This window comes from Pleurodeles waltl, chromosome 3_1, assembly GCF_031143425.1.
Source record: "Pleurodeles waltl isolate 20211129_DDA chromosome 3_1, aPleWal1.hap1.20221129, whole genome shotgun sequence".
NCBI lineage: Eukaryota > Metazoa > Chordata > Amphibia > Caudata > Salamandridae > Pleurodeles > Pleurodeles waltl.
In genome coordinates this window covers 849,544,715-849,560,573 of record NC_090440.1, presented here as the reverse complement: position 1 = coordinate 849,560,573, position 15,859 = coordinate 849,544,715, and the positions used below count along the sequence as shown (strand labels likewise).

General features: G+C 46.8%; 1 protein-coding gene across 1 annotated transcript in view; it reads right to left on the bottom strand.

Moving 5' to 3' along the window:
* LOC138283543 (uncharacterized) overlaps positions 1-15,859 on the bottom strand; it is a 113,301-nt gene that overhangs the window by 74,475 nt on the left and 22,967 nt on the right. The gene's annotated exons all lie outside the window — the stretch shown is intronic.

The following is a 15,859-nucleotide window of genomic DNA, read 5'->3' as shown; positions in this document are numbered from 1 at the left end:
GTCCAGTTTCACGCCAGAGCAGGGACTGGGGTCCCTGAACCGGTGTAGACTGGATTATGCAAGGAGGGCATCAAACGTGCCCTTCAAAGCATTTCCATTGGCTTTGGGAGGCTACCCCTCCCAAGCCTCTAACACCTATTTCCAAAGGGAGAGGGTGTAATATCCCTCTCCCAAAGGAAATCCTTAGTTCTGCCTTCCTGGGCTTGAGCTGCTCAAGCAACAGGAGAGCAGATACCTGTCTGAGGTGGCAGCTGCTGGGGTTGCCTGGAAAACTTCAGAAGGCTGGAATGGCAATACTGGGAAGCCTCTAAGGAGCCCTCATAGTGCATGGAATCATACAACCAATGCTTGCAAAAGCATTGGGATATGATTCCAACATGTTTGATACCAAACATGCCTATGTTCGGAGTTACCGTTAAGTAGATGGACATAGGTAGAGACCTATGTGCAGAATATGTGTAAAATGGTAGCCCTGCACTCACGAGGTCTTGGAAAATGGTCCTGGAGGTTGTAGGGGCACCTCTGCTAGTGCAGGGGTGCCCTCACACATAGGTGCTCTGTACCTTGCCCACAGGGCTGGAGGGCCTGCGATAAGGGTGACTTATAAGTGACCTGGTGCAATGTAAATGGCAGTGAAAGGTGCATGCATCTTTTCACACAGGCTGCAATGGCAGTCCCATAGAAGCCTTTGCATGGGCCCCCTATGGGTGGCAAAAGATATGCTGCAGCCCATAAGGATCCCTTGGAACCCCAATGCCCTGGGTACCTAGGTACATATACTGGAGACTTATAAGGGGGCACCAGTATGCCAATTCTGGGTGAAATACTGAGTTAACAGAATGTAATAACAATAATTTAAGGCAGAGAGCATAACTACAGGGGTCCTGATTAGAAGGATCCCAGTCGACACAGTCAAACACACTGACAAACAGGCCAAAAGTGGTGGTAACCAAGCTAGAAAGAGGCTACTTTCCTACAGCTGGAAAAGAGGGAATTTTGCCAGAATGTGTCAGAAGATAATTAGTAGCCGTAATGTAGACTTAGTTAATGAAGAGAAAGAGGAGGTTGAGAGAAGAGACAGGCGGGCAGAACATGTAGGTTCAAAGTTGACTTTAAGAACAGTAGGAAGATTATCCAACTAATGGTAGTTCAGGTGTGTTTTACACAATTAAACCAGAAAAGCTATTAAAGAAATGATAGGGCATAGTTCAGTTAGAGCTGAAATATATCAGTCCAATGGGTCTCCAAGGAAGGACCAGTGAGGTGGAAGGGTACATGTGAACATATACAGTGTTCAGAGTGAGGTGAAAACAACTAAAGGTGTACATAGTAAAGTATGGCCCACCAGTGTTGCGGTGGACACATCACCTTGATATGCACATTATCATTAACCCGAGGAGGAAAGACCATGTAATGGTAGTAGAAAACACCAATGTAGAGGAAATTGTGAAGCATGCAGGCCAAGTTTGTAAGGAGAATCAGGTGGTGTTGAAGAGTTATGTGTATTAGATTAAACTGAGGGATGAAGCCAATCCCTTCAGATACAAAGCAAGAAGGGTGCCAGTAACAGAAAGGGGAGTGGTCTGGGAGATGATAGCAGAAATGGTGTCTGGAGGTGTCATTAAATCAGTGCAGGTAGCTGAGTGGGTGTCTCCAGTGGTACTCACAAAAAATCAGATGGCAGTTTGTGATTTTGTATAGATCTCAGGAGTCTCAAATGTAACATCGCTTGGACAGTTTTCTGCTGCTCAATATTAGTAAAATGGTGATGATGTTGAGTGGTGGGATATGTTTTTTTTTTTTTTTAAATTAGACCTGAGGTGTGTGTACCACCAAATTAAATTATATCCACCCTCTAAAACCCTAATAGCGTTAATCCCACCTGATGGTATCCATCAATTCACATGACTTCCATTTGGGTTTGTTTTTGCTGTGAGTGTGTTTCAAAGAAAGATGGATCAATTGTTCAGTAATGAATTGTTTGATGAGGGGGTGAATCCAAAAAAAGATTTTTGGAAAGCAATAGAATCATCATCAACCACTACAAATAAAGACCAAGGCGGTCATTCTGACCCTGGCGGTCAGAGACCGCCAGGGCGGAGGACCGCGGGAGCACCGCCGACAGGCCGGCGGTGCTCCAATGGGGATTCCGACCGCGGCGGTAAAGCCGCGGTCGGACCGGCAACACTGGCGGTCTCCCGCCAGTGTACCGCCGCCCCATTGAATCCTCCAAGGCGGCGCAGCTTGCTGCGCCGCCGAGGGGATTCCGACCCCCCCTACCGCCATCCAGATCCCGGCGGTCCGACCGTAGGGGGGGGGCGCGGGGCCCCTGGCACGGGCATTGCAGGGGCCCCCGTAAGAGGGCCCCTACAAGTATTTCACTGTCTGCTTGGCAGACAGTGAAATACGCGACGGGTGCCACTGCACCCGTCGCACAGCTTCCACTCCGCCGTGGAAGCATCTTTCCCGCTGGGCTGGCGGGCGGCCTGAAGGCGGCCGCCCGCCAGCCCAGCGGGAAAGTCAGAATTACTGCGGCAGTCTTTTGACCGCGCAGCGGTATTCTGGCGGCCCCCGACAGGCCGGCGGCGACCGCCGCCGGTCAAAGTCGGAATGAGGGCCCAAGTCAGCTCTTTAATGGGTTGGATGGAATATTATTCAAAGTTTCAGCAGGATTTTACAGAAAAGACATAACCTTTGAGGAATCATTGAGAAAGTGACAAGATTTTGAATGGAATAAGAGGCACATGAAAATATTTGAAAGAGAGAAACATGATCTGTTATATAGTCATTTTGACATCATCTGGTGTGGAAAGAAAAACGTTTATTTCTGTAGATGTCAGCGCATATGGTATTGGTGCAGTCCTCTCATAATTTCATGAGAGAAAAGACAAGACTGTTGCTTTTCCTTCTCAAACGTGACTACAACCAAAAGGATTTACTCTGTGATTGAAAGGGAGGCATTCATTGATGTATTGGACTTAGAATATTTTCACACTTATATGCAGGGCTTGAAATAAGTTCTAAGAACAGATCACAAACCATTGTTGAGAATGTTGCAGCTGTGGAACAATGTTAAAGATTTCATCGTGTTTGGCCACACTGGATTCTAAACTGCAAAATTATAATTCTGTAGTGGAAGACATCCTTGGATGGAACGAGTAGGCTAAATGTATATCACAGTTATTAGTATTCATCAGTGTGACTTCAGAATGTTGTTTAAAAGAGAATGTGGCAAATGTGCATGATATTTTGGAAGAACTTAAAATCACTGTCTCTAATGATCAATAGAGTAGTGCAAATAAGGATGGCATCATTTTAGAGGGTGTGAGGAATCTGATCAAAAATGGTCAGATGAGAGAGAGTTGTGTGGAGGCCAGACTTCAGCTGTATTACAAAATATTGGATTATTTGTCCACTGATTAATAAAGAGTAGCTATGTGAGGGGAGAGGTTTATCACTCCAGTACACATTCATAATAGGAAAGTAGCATTGTGACACATGTCTCCAGGCCTGCCATTGCAGATTGAATGTGCAGTTTTAAACTGCATTTCAATCTGGAAATATATACTTTTTGCCAAGCCAAATGTTCCTTTTTAATACTGATAAATCACCCATGAGGTAAGCCCTAAACTCCCATTGGCAAAAGTACCTGGTATCTAAATAGTAGACATGTATATTTAATGTTTTACATATCCTGGCAGTAAATAAAAACATTCATTTTTCACTGTGTCAAGGCTGGCTCTCCTTGAAAAAACACTGAATTACATTATAACCACTTTTAATACTTATGTTCAGTTTGGGAGCAGCTAGGTAAATTGTTCAAGGACTCACTTTAATAGTACTTTAAAATTCAACTTAATGGTCAAGTTGTCTCTTTATTACTATTTTGGAAATGACACTTTTAAAAAGTCATAATTTTCCTGTGTAACTACAAAAAGCTTTTCGGACAGTGTCTACCTTTCACCTGCTCCCCGATGACTCCCATTTGGTGAGATGTGTATTGCTCCCAGACAGTGGACAATGGGCCCAGGGAATGGCCTGTGCCCAGCCTCTTCCTCAGCTTCACAAGGTTCCTACCTTATCACTGGCAGATGAAGCTCACACATAGCATTCCTCCTCTTTGCCACTCTAGTCAAGCTGGCACCAAACCCAGGGTGGATGAAAGAACTGACCCGAACTGGTGTAGGGGGTGGCATCCACCAAAAGGCTGGCACTGGGCATATAAGTGAAGTCCTCAGTACAGTCCTGGACCTGTGAAAATCAAAATACAGACTGTCCTGCCCTCTTAAACCTGAAACAAGACTGGACCTGCTTGTCTTGATCCTAATGGTCAGTTGGCTGACCTCCAGTTAGAGCTACAGGGACACAATAAGCTTGCAGGAGACCTTCTCCTGCAACTGCCCAGCTGACCAGTACCTACTGGACCTGCACTGGAACCCGATGTTAGCTTCTATTGGAGTGAGCCCTAACCACAAGTGGTGCACCCAGGTGATGGCAGGTATTAGAGTTAAATCCTCCTGTCTTCAGACTGCAAGATCTGGGATGTAGAAACATTTTGCCAACTTTCTGCCTGTAGAACTGTTTGAGACTGGGGTTGCCCTTCAAGCCACATTGGTTGAGAATGAATCGCCGGGTCAGACTCAGCCTGCTGGTTTGCCGCACTAAAGGAGACCTGATTTCCAGAAAAGTTTTTAATTCTGAACATAGAGGGCTTTCTTGAGACCAACATCGAGCAGCAACTTGTCATCATTGAGACTTTCCTCTGAGCTATTCCTCCTTCATTACCAAACCACCCTGGTATTCTGCTCCTTAACAACCTGCCATCATCAAGCAATGCTTCAGATCCAGACTGCAGCTTACCCTGCTGCTGACCCGCTAATAACCACTTTTTCTCCATAAAATCTTCTAAGGCCAAAGGTAAATTTGCCATCTTTATCTGACCTGCCCTCAATTGCAGTCAGCCTTAACTATTGACTTTGACCCAGTTTAATGTGACAAGATAACCGTAGTTGGCACTTTGTACTTTTTGATCCTTTTTTAATTCAAACTTTAAAAATTGTTATCTCCTGCTCTGCTTGTTTTGTCATTGTGATGTGAATTTATTTATTAAAATGTACTCTGTTTTTGTAAATCAGTTTTGACATTTTTGTGTTGTGTTTTTTCACTTTATTACTGTTACTTTATTAAATAAATACTTCACAAATTTCTTATAAGACAAGCTTGACTGCTTTGTGCTAAGCTACCAGAGGGTTAAGCACAGGTATATTTTGTGACTTTTGTGGTTCACTCTGACAAGGGATGTGTTTATTGGTAGAAGGAGGTTCTCACCTCCTTCAACTTATACTTCAATTTATTATGTAATGAATCAGTGTGGATGCAAACATATCTTCCAGGAAACATCTTTGACCACAAAAGAGAAATGGAAAAAGCAAAAATCTGAATGGGTATAGGTTCATGGTGACACTTGATGCACCATATGACATGAAGGTGCTATTTCAGTCTAGGAAGAAGTGCTTTCCTGACAATCTCCACCAACAACCATCATCATGGATTTTCCCAGACATTTCTAAGATGCCAAGAAGGTGGTTGGTAGGGGGGAAACATTAGCATGGTGCAAGTGCGGTGAAAGTGCTGGCATCAAAGCAGCATGAGAAAATCAGTGCAGAATCTTCCCAACAGTGGACTTTCATAAAGCCAAAAGACACTCATCCCTGTGATCTAGTGAATCTGTTGGTTTTTGCCACTCAGTGCTTATTGTGTATGAAAGAAAAGTGTGCAGGGCCAAAGTTTTGTTTAGGAGCTTGAGGCTGGTGCTATCAATGGTCAGGGTACTGAATATTATCAAGGCTGCAATATCTCAATTCCACCTAATGCCTCTTTAATCAACCAGCAGCCACTTCCTGCCTGTTTATCTCATTATTGTAGGTTCTTTTGCATCCCTGGTTTCTTCCTTTGTCACTGTTTTTCAGTCTTTGTCTTTTTCCTTCTTTCCTTCTTATGTGTTTTGTTGTCTCTTGCTCTGGATCAAAGCCTTCTGTGCAAAAATAATTGGTGGTCGCCAACAATTTGTAAATATGGCCCCAGCTGGAACCACCAGCTCAAAATAAACACTGTTCCCCACCTTTTCACCACATTCTGCTCACACTTATTTTGTGCCTGCATTCACAGATAAAGGTCAGCCACATCATTAGTTGCTCTTGATTTATTTTATATTTTGGGTGAGCAAAGCTTAAATCTTCCAAGAAGAGTGGGGAACAGAAGACACAGTTTTAGACAATTAATTACAGCTCAAGAGATCAACAATGCAATATCCAAACAAAGGACATTCCAAAAATGTTGGTTAATTAATATCAGATACTGTTTCAGGCAGTCTATAATAATAACACAAATATTGTGCTAGATGACTGGCAACAGGACAATGTAAATTTGCGACTAACCATTAGAAGTCTATTGATGGCGTTAATTAACATCAACAGGTTTTGAAACAATACTTGATTAGTCAATGTCTCTAAAAACCTTTTTGTGGCAAAGGGCTAGGCAATGAGCGAGTAACGGCCAGGAGCCTAGCTAGCTAGAAGCAGCAGAATCTCTGTCTCTGAAGCAAATGTGCCTTTAGGCTTAGTTGTTAATCTGAAGAATTGTTCCTTCAATCAGAGGATGAACATTGCTGGGTAAGGTTTTATTTCTGTTAACATTGAGTACAAATCCTTATTATTGGGCAATAGTGCAGAGTAAATTTAGAAGAACTTGCAACATCCTCTGATCATTTATGTGTTAGCTTCTGATTGCTTAATTTCAGAGAATAAACAAAATATTTTGAGCATGAGCTCCATTTGGGGTGGTTCAATGAGATGTGCACCGCTCACTGCCTGGCTCTGCTAAGGCACTCTTTCTGACCCTACATTTGGAAATAAATGGAAGAATAAATGTTGTTTTTTGTTCTGAAAGCTAACTTCTAGGTTAGTGGTTATGGTTTGTCACACTTAGAATATGTGAAACCATTCACAATGTTTTATCAGAAAAGACAAGATTGACTGAGCACTTTACATTGAGATGTATCCTTGAGGTTACTGTGCCTTCATTTCCACAAGATGTAGAGACAAAGGCCCATATTTATACTTCTTAAGTGCCGCATTTGCGCCGTTTTTTGACGCAAAAACGGCGCAAACTTACAAAATACAATTGTATTTTGTAAGTTTGCGCCGTTTGTGCGTCAAAAAGCGGCGCAAATGCGGCGCTAAAAAAGTATAAATAGGTCCCAAATGTCTCCTATTATTAAAAATGTGACTCGTAATACTATGGAGTGAACAATGTTTAACAGGCCTTCGCTGGAAATATTATTCAGGCAACGTAACTAAGGCCCCGATTTATAAGTTGGCATATATACGCACGGACCATTGAAAATCGGTGTTGCATCTGTCTGCTGTTGTGACTGTTCAAGTGCTGGATTTATATGTTTGAGGTAAGACAGACAAAACGCCGTCAATCCCAGACTACTCTTTTGATGGAGTAGTTGCCGAATGGCAGCTGATAGATGCATTTCAGCCAGAATTCCACCTGCTGTTGCGCATGCTGTTGTACTTCTGCCAAATGTAGCAGATGCAGAGCACGGCAGGCATAAAGACGCCCTTACCCGGCAGGAGACTGCTGGGTGTTCTAGTGCTCGTGACTGCTGTTTCCTGCCGTCAGGGCCACTGACCTTTCGCTCCCGAGTTTTAGCTGTACCAAACTGTTAAAATATATATCTTTACTATATGTCACTCCACTCTACAACACTCTGTTTCACTTTACATTACTCTACAGTATTCTATGAAACTGCACAACTCCCTGTATGCTACTCCTCGTGACTTTACTCCACGCCACTCTATTTCACTCTACTCCACTTGTACACTTTACCATCACTTCACTCTGGGCCGCTCTATGCCACTCCACTCTATGCCACTCCACTCTAACACACTCTACTCCACTCTACTCCACTGTATGCTTTCCACTCTACACGACTCTATGCCACTCCACTCTACTACACTTTACCACACTCTACAATACTGAAAAACACTCCACTCTATGACACGCCATTGTTTGACACTGTACTAAACAACAGTGTCCTACACACTACTTCACACCACTCTACTCCACACCACTCCACTCTATGCCACAACTCTCACACCACTTTAGCTTACAGTACTCTGCCTTGTGCCAATCTGCTCTATAACACTCTTCTCCACTCGGCGACAGTCCAATCCGCTCTATGCCACTCCACCATCATCTAGTATGAAGTCCCTATAAGGCACGTTTCATTTAACTTACATATACCACATATATATGTATGAATGAAACATATACCCTAAGGTAACTGTAACTCACACCTCTGCCATTCACAGTTTTCTCATCAATAATGTTATTGCAGATGTTGCAGTGATATTACCAATGATGTCGTAGAAGATGTCATGACTGATGTAATATGTGGGGTAATTAGAAGTGCGTGGCGAAGGCACAAGTTCTAGTTACCTTAGGGCATGAGTGATAAAAAACAGGAAAATAACACAAGGGGCAAAGTTGGAATACCCTAAAACCCTAGGCCTGGCAGTGGGGTCACACAAATGATTTGTTTAAAACTGTTGCTGCACATTTTGGAGGACCCACAGCAAAATAATAAAGAAAAAACAAGGGTGGTCTCCCACTCTTGTTTTTTCATCCCCCAGGTGGGCCAGGCCCTGGGGTGAAAAACATATTTGGGGGAGAGGGGTGCACATCGCCTATTTTGGCACCGGGGAGTCGATCCGTGGGGCCGGACTGCAGTTACAAAAGGCCACACAACTCCCCCCCCCCACCTTGAGCCACAAATGGCCCCAGAGACCCCATCCCCGAGGGCTGGCTCATGTTATGTCCCATGGTGCCCACCCCGAGACATGGCGGTTTCCCTGCCACACTGGCACTGGCAAGGAATCCTGTGTTTGCTTTTGCTTGGCAGTGAACATTTTCAAAACTCTGGTCAAGGGGGAGCAAACACTAAGGCCCTAACTATGAACTTGGCAGCAATCACTGCCGACCACTGTGATGATGGTGAACAAAAGACCACAAGTGGCGATGAACTGCACACAGCCACATAATGATGCCAAAAAGACAAACCTCCAAAATTCTTGCAACCTCCACCCACCACCAGGGCCAATGATGGTGGAAACGCAGTACACCTCACCCCGCCACAGCCAGGAAGACAAATCCTCCGCCCACCAAATAATGATGCACAAATCACCTCGGCGGACAGTGAATGTCAAACGACCATTGGCAGAATGGACCGTAACGGCCATCAATGGGACCTGCCAAAAACAAATGCACACATTGGCAAGTTCAAAAAGCACACACCTGACACACATCCCCAACACTTTAAAACACACACACACCCCACAATCCTTTGCAACGTCAATAGCACGACAAATATTGACACCACAACATGCATACACTGAACTAACCATCACACAAGTCACAAACACAAAAACACCAACAAAACTCATACATTGCACACCCACCATCACAAGCCACACACCCAACCACACAACAGTACCGTCACCAACATACCAACAACACTCCACCCACAACACACACCATGGCACACCTCGCTTCACCGACAGGGAGTTAAGGACCATTGTGGACAAACTACTCGGGGCTGAGCCACAGCTATTCGGGGCACAGGTGCAACAGACACCCTTGGCCAGGAAGACGAGAGCTATGGAAGAGGATATTCAACAAGGTCAATGCAGTGGGAAACTGTCCACACACAAGGGATGACATCAGGAAGAGATGGAACAACTTGCGTGGGAAGGTGCATTCCATGGCATCCAGGCACAACAAGCCTGGCTATCCTGCACCCGCAGGGTCTCACCAGACTCACTGGAGGACTGGACTCGGGTAAGTCTACTACAATTCCCTTAATAGTCACCACACCTGTAATGCATGTATCACCCCATCCCTCTCACTACCACCAAGACCCCATCCCCTAATCAGTCCACAACACCAACACACTCATATCCATGTCACCTGCATGCCCACAATCCCTCATAGAAAACACCATCCAGCCCCCTGTGCACAGTCACCAACCCATGCATGTAATCTCAGGAGCACCAAAACATCCACAATGCACCCCCCCCCCCCTCAATAAATGCATCAAAAAGAATACAAAGGGACCCTGCATGCCACTACATGGGAATACAACCACCAATTACTGCTGACCAGTGCTGCAATTGACAAGAATGTGCAGGACACCCACATCTCAATTCTCTCACATACAGGCACCTCTACCCATGCCAGCCAGATGGAGACGTTAAGGAGTGCTAGTCCTCCACCTGAAGACGAAGGCCCCACTCAGGAGAGTGCAGATGGATTGCTGGACACAGAGGAAATCCCTGGCCCATCCCAAACCCCTGGACAGTCACCCTCCAGAAGCCCCACCCAGGACACCACTGACACCACTACCACTCAGCCACCACCATCAACTCTAGCCCAACGCCCCCACACCAGTGTCTCTATAGGCCACGGACTGGCTGCCCACATGTAGAGAGGCCTGAGTCCCCACCACCACACAGGATGATGAAGGGCCCAGTGCAAGTGGGACTGCCAGACTGAAACAGACACTATCTACTTGCATACAGCCTGCCTGTCATCTATCTAACTGGTCCAGTGTCATACACACTCACCTATGAGTCAAGCTCTACCCCCTGTAGTTGTCCCATCATGTGTGGCACATTGCTGTTTCTCAGGAAAAAAGAATCATGGACTGATCCTGGGAACCTTGCATTGACATGTGAAATGTACTGATCAGAAGTACACACCAATTGGACATTCATGGAGGGATAGTTGTTACGATTCCAAAACACCTGTTCATTCACTCTTGGGGGTATTAGGGCTATGTGGGTACCATCAATGGCACCTATCACATGGGGGATATTTGCAAAAGCATAGAATCCAGATTTGATAGCGGTGAGATCAGCCCTTTGGGGAAACTGGACATAACTTTGAAGGTGTTGCATGAATGCATTCAGGAAATTAGACAGGATGTGGCTGAACATTGGCTGTGATACCTCGGCAGCCAGGCCCACTCTCACTTGGAATTAGCCTGTGGCCACAAATTGTAGCACAGATAGTACCTGCACAGTTGTAGGTATGGCATGGGGATTCCTATTAGCTGGCATCAGAACAGGATCCATTTCTGTACAGAGTTCCAGGATTATAGCTTGATTCAGGTGGTAATTTCTGATGATGTGACGTTACTCCATGGTGGCCAGATCTACCAGGGGTCTGTAAACAGACATGAGTCTGCACCTATGGGGAAGAAAGGAAAACACATTGAGTTGGGACATACACTTGCATCACATGGTGACATAATTCATGTTTTACATGCAACACAAATGTACCTCACACATACACAAAGATGGAAGTAATCCTGTCAGGCTGATGTGTGGTGAGGTGTCTCAGTCATATTGGCATCACAGTGTAGACACACTTCCCACCATGATTCCATGTGGAGGCCCAGTACTCATGTCAGTACTCGGCGAAGGGGAGAGGGAATGGAGCCATGAATGAGGCCCCCGGCAAGGCCATGGAGTTGTGGTGGATGCAAAATGGCAGCCTCCTGCCATACAGGTAGTGTAGGGTGGAAGTGACTTAATTTCGCTGGTGTTACTGGTCATGGCGGTAGGCGGATCATGATCATGCACCTGATCACTGGATAACATGGTTGTCAATGGGGAAGAAGGGCCAATCATTATCCCGCCGGCGGTGACGGTGCACACCACTCCGGTGTCTACTGCCATTTTGTCGTGCCCTTGACACTTGACTCCTGCACCACGAGAAAGGAAGAACTTCACTGAGTGTGCTGCTGTGTCCTGACTCTGGTCCCTGATATGGCATGTGTTACAGGGGAATGGGCCCCGGCCTTCATGGCAGTGGAGCTGGAGAAGCTGGTGGAAGTGGTCCTACCCCTGTATGCCAAGCTGTATGGGTGACCAGAGGAGCAGGTGATCTGATATTTGTCCTCCTTAGATGTGTAAGGAGGTAAATGTGGCAGATGCCTGTATGCATTTTCATTGGCTGTGCGAATGCTCACCCATAATGTGTCTGGCAGTTTTTGCCTTGGAAGTTGTCCATATGTATGTCTCCATGGGCCTTGTCAAGTTGAACGGGCATGGCCTTTGTGTATGGGGCACCCACACTGACGTCTGTTTCTTTACTCTGTGTGTCCCAAGCAGGTCAGTGGCCATCAGAAGAGGGAGCTGTGGCAAGCCATCACCAAGGAAGTGTGGACCATGGGGGTTTACAACCGGCAGAGCACCCACTGCAGGAAGCGGTGGAAGGACCTTAGGCGCTCGGTCAGGAAGACCGGAGAGGCCCAGCTGGGGAAGGCCTCCCTACGAGGAAGGGGTGCCCATTGGATCCTGACCCCCCTAATGGCCTGCATTCTGGCGGTGGCCTATCTAGAATTGGATTGGTGCTTGAAGGCAGCACAGCAGCCACAAGGGGGTGAGTACCAACACTATGTTGAGTGTAGTTAGGTGCTAAGGAGTGCATGCATAGTAGTGCCAGGCACATAGACAGATGGGTCCCTGCAGTCCTGCCCCTGCCACATCCGTGGGATAGTGTTCTAGGTAGTTTTGGCTGGATCTGTAGGCCTTGGAGGGGTCCCCTGTTTTGGCCATTGTATTCAATGTAGCCTCATGGACTTGCAGACGTTTGGCTTGCCATCATCTCTCATTGTTTCACTTTGCAAAGTGTATCAGAGTAGTGGGGCAGGATGGGAAAGTAGTTTACTGTGGGGTCATGAGGGTTAGTGTCTGAGCTGCGTGGGAGTGTATGTGTTCCCACATGTACATATTTCCTGGAATTGACATACTCCTTCCTTGTTTTGTCCCTCCCATGCTCTTGTGTCCTTGTGCACTTTAGCCTCATCTGAGGAGGGAGCTGAGGCACCGGCGAGTGGGGATACTGCAGCCCACAGGACCCATGTGGCAGAGTCCACTGACGCCAAGAGGACCATTGGGTTGGAGGGTGAGGAGAGTACCACGGGGGAGGCAACTACCACTGGAGGGAGTGACTCCCATACCTCCTCCGATGGCAGCTCCATGGTGGTGGCAGACCCTACTGGGCACACCCATTCTTTGTCATCTTCTGCCACCCACCATACCATCACTGCCCTCCCAGTAGCTCCCCACCGAGTTGCCGTGCCCGCTCACCCAGGAGGGTGGGCGCCTCCTTCGCCAAGGCACCTCATCTCCTGCCCCAGTTAGCCCTGCTGTCCTCACGGAGAAGGCTATTGACCTACTGAGAACCATCTCTGTAGGGCAGACAATCATCATGAATGCCATCCAGGGGCTAGCATCCCAGATGCAGCAATGTAATGCATACTTGGAAGGCATTCAAGGTGCTTGTCTGGCCTACAGAGATCTTTGTAGGGCTCTGGCCTCCTCTTCGATGGCAGCCAGTGTCCCTGGTCTTTCCGTCCCCCCCCACCACCTCTACCCCTTGCAGCACCCCACTCCCTTCACCCATCCCAAGCACACATACAGACAGCCATGCACACAGATCAACACACAAGAAACACAGAGAAACACAAGCACCATACTTCCCACCACATGCAGGCACACACCCAACATACCAAATCAGACAGAACAACATTCACCTCCCCCACTATGTCAACCTCCCCCACCTCCCTGTCTATCACCTCACCATGCACACCCACATGCACTGCACCCTCAGTCACTGATGCTGCCCCATTCTTGTAGTCACCACAACAGCTGATATCCAGTCATGCACCCCAGACACCACACCTGCACTCACCATCACTACATTCACAGACACTTGCAGCACACTGACCAGTCCTGCAGACACCCACACAAAATCCATATACTCTGGCAGCATGTCTTCTCCCAAAACACTCAAATGCTCCCACTCATCTACACCACACACATCCACCATACATAAGCAGACTAAACAGGCACCTGCATCCACATCCAGCACACCTACACCTCGTACCACCATTCCATCAACCTTCACTCACTTACCTGGCTCCAAAACCCCTCCAACTGCACCTAAGAAGCTTTTTCTCTTCTGTGTTGACCTGTTTGAACCCACTGGCCCACCCCGTCTTTTCCCTAAACGTTCCCATGCCCTCGCCCAATCCACTCCTTCCTCTTCAAAGTCCTCACCAGTCAGCCCTTCCCATTCCTGTGCACCTTCCCCAGGGAGGAAGAAGCCCTGTGTTGCCCATGGTCCCTCTGCCACCCAACGGTCCAGGCCCACTCCCCCTCCTTGCAAGGGCAAGCCCAAACCCTCTCCACCTCCTAAACCTAAGCCCAAGCCCCCCCTTCAAAACCTGACTCACCACCCCGTCACCCCTGTCCCTGATCCCTGAGGTGCCTGGCTGCCCCATATATGCCCCTTCTCAGTGGAGTTTCCTTTGCCATCGTAGGAGTCAAGTGTAGCCTATATTTGCTCTTCAGGGACTTGTACATATGGACTGGCCTATTGCCTTGTTTGTATATTTATTGAAAATCCAGTTGGATTACATTTTAGTGCCCAGCAGTCCTGTTGGCACAATATTGACCCATTGTGCAGCGTTTCACTGTGGGGGTGTCGTGTGCACAGGTGTATGCATTGGTGCAGGTCCTTGTTGGCTTGTTATGGTATGTATGGCTTGGGAGGGGTTGGGAGTGCATTGCGGGTGGGTGGGTGTGTAACTGTGCACTTTCCTCCCATGTGTACTAGGTTGCAGGACTTAAAGTCGTCGTCATCGGTCACAGTCCTGGAGAAATGTGGCAAGGAGAAGCAATGGGATTCTTTCCAACTCTCGCTAAATGTCAGTGTGTTCTCTGTGCCTCCAGTGAGTGTTTCCCTTCATATGGCTCGTTTTCGCCAAGCTTTGCATGGCGGTGGTTCCCGCCCCGGAACTGCTGGCGGTGTGGTGTTTCATTATCTGGTGAGCGGGTAGGGCTTTTCCGCCGGGCTGAAGATGGCCTCCCCCGTCGTTAGCGGGACTACCAAAATGGTGCTGGGTGGATGACCCACTGCCAGTTTCTCATGTGCTTCATTACTTGGTGCTCCGGAATGCCAGCCTGTTGGCGGTAGGTTCCACCACCATTGGCGGTGCGGTGTTTACCTTCATGTTCATAATGACCACCTAAGTCCACTCCCAGAGGACTGGGAGCTGAAAAATGACCTTTCATTCCTGATTAGCCTTTCTCCAAACATTATTATGACATTCAGCACAAAGATTTTGCCGGGAAAAGTACTTCAGTGTTTCATGAGAATGTTTATTATTCTAATTACTAGTAAATTAACAAACACACTGTCAGGAGATACAAGGATTTGAACCTTCAACCACTGAGTGACAAGCCAAGAGCTTTACCAGTTGGTCACTGGTGAGTCCACTCTGCTGTGTGTCACAAAAAAACTATAACACCCTGAATAAACATCGTGTTTGTGTGCTTCTTAGAAGTCATTCTATGGAGAGACCATTGCTATTGTTATTGCAATGGGCTCTCCATTTTCTCATCATTTTTCTTTTCAATTTGTCCCAAAAATATCTCATTGTACTTATACCATTCATCTGAGTATACGAAAACTCTCTCTCTCTCGCTCAGTTTCTCTCTGTCAAAGTCTTCCTCTAAATGTCTCTCTCTCTCAATCTCTCACTCTCTCCCTCTCTCTCTCTCTCTCTTCCATCCGACAATGGGATGGAAGAGGGAGCAAGAGAGATTGGTATTGCAATAGTCTCTCTATACAATGACTTCAAAGTGTCACATTAGCAGGTTGTTTGGTTCGAATGTTATTGCAATGTTTTGATGAATGGTACAGCATTGTTACTTGTGGC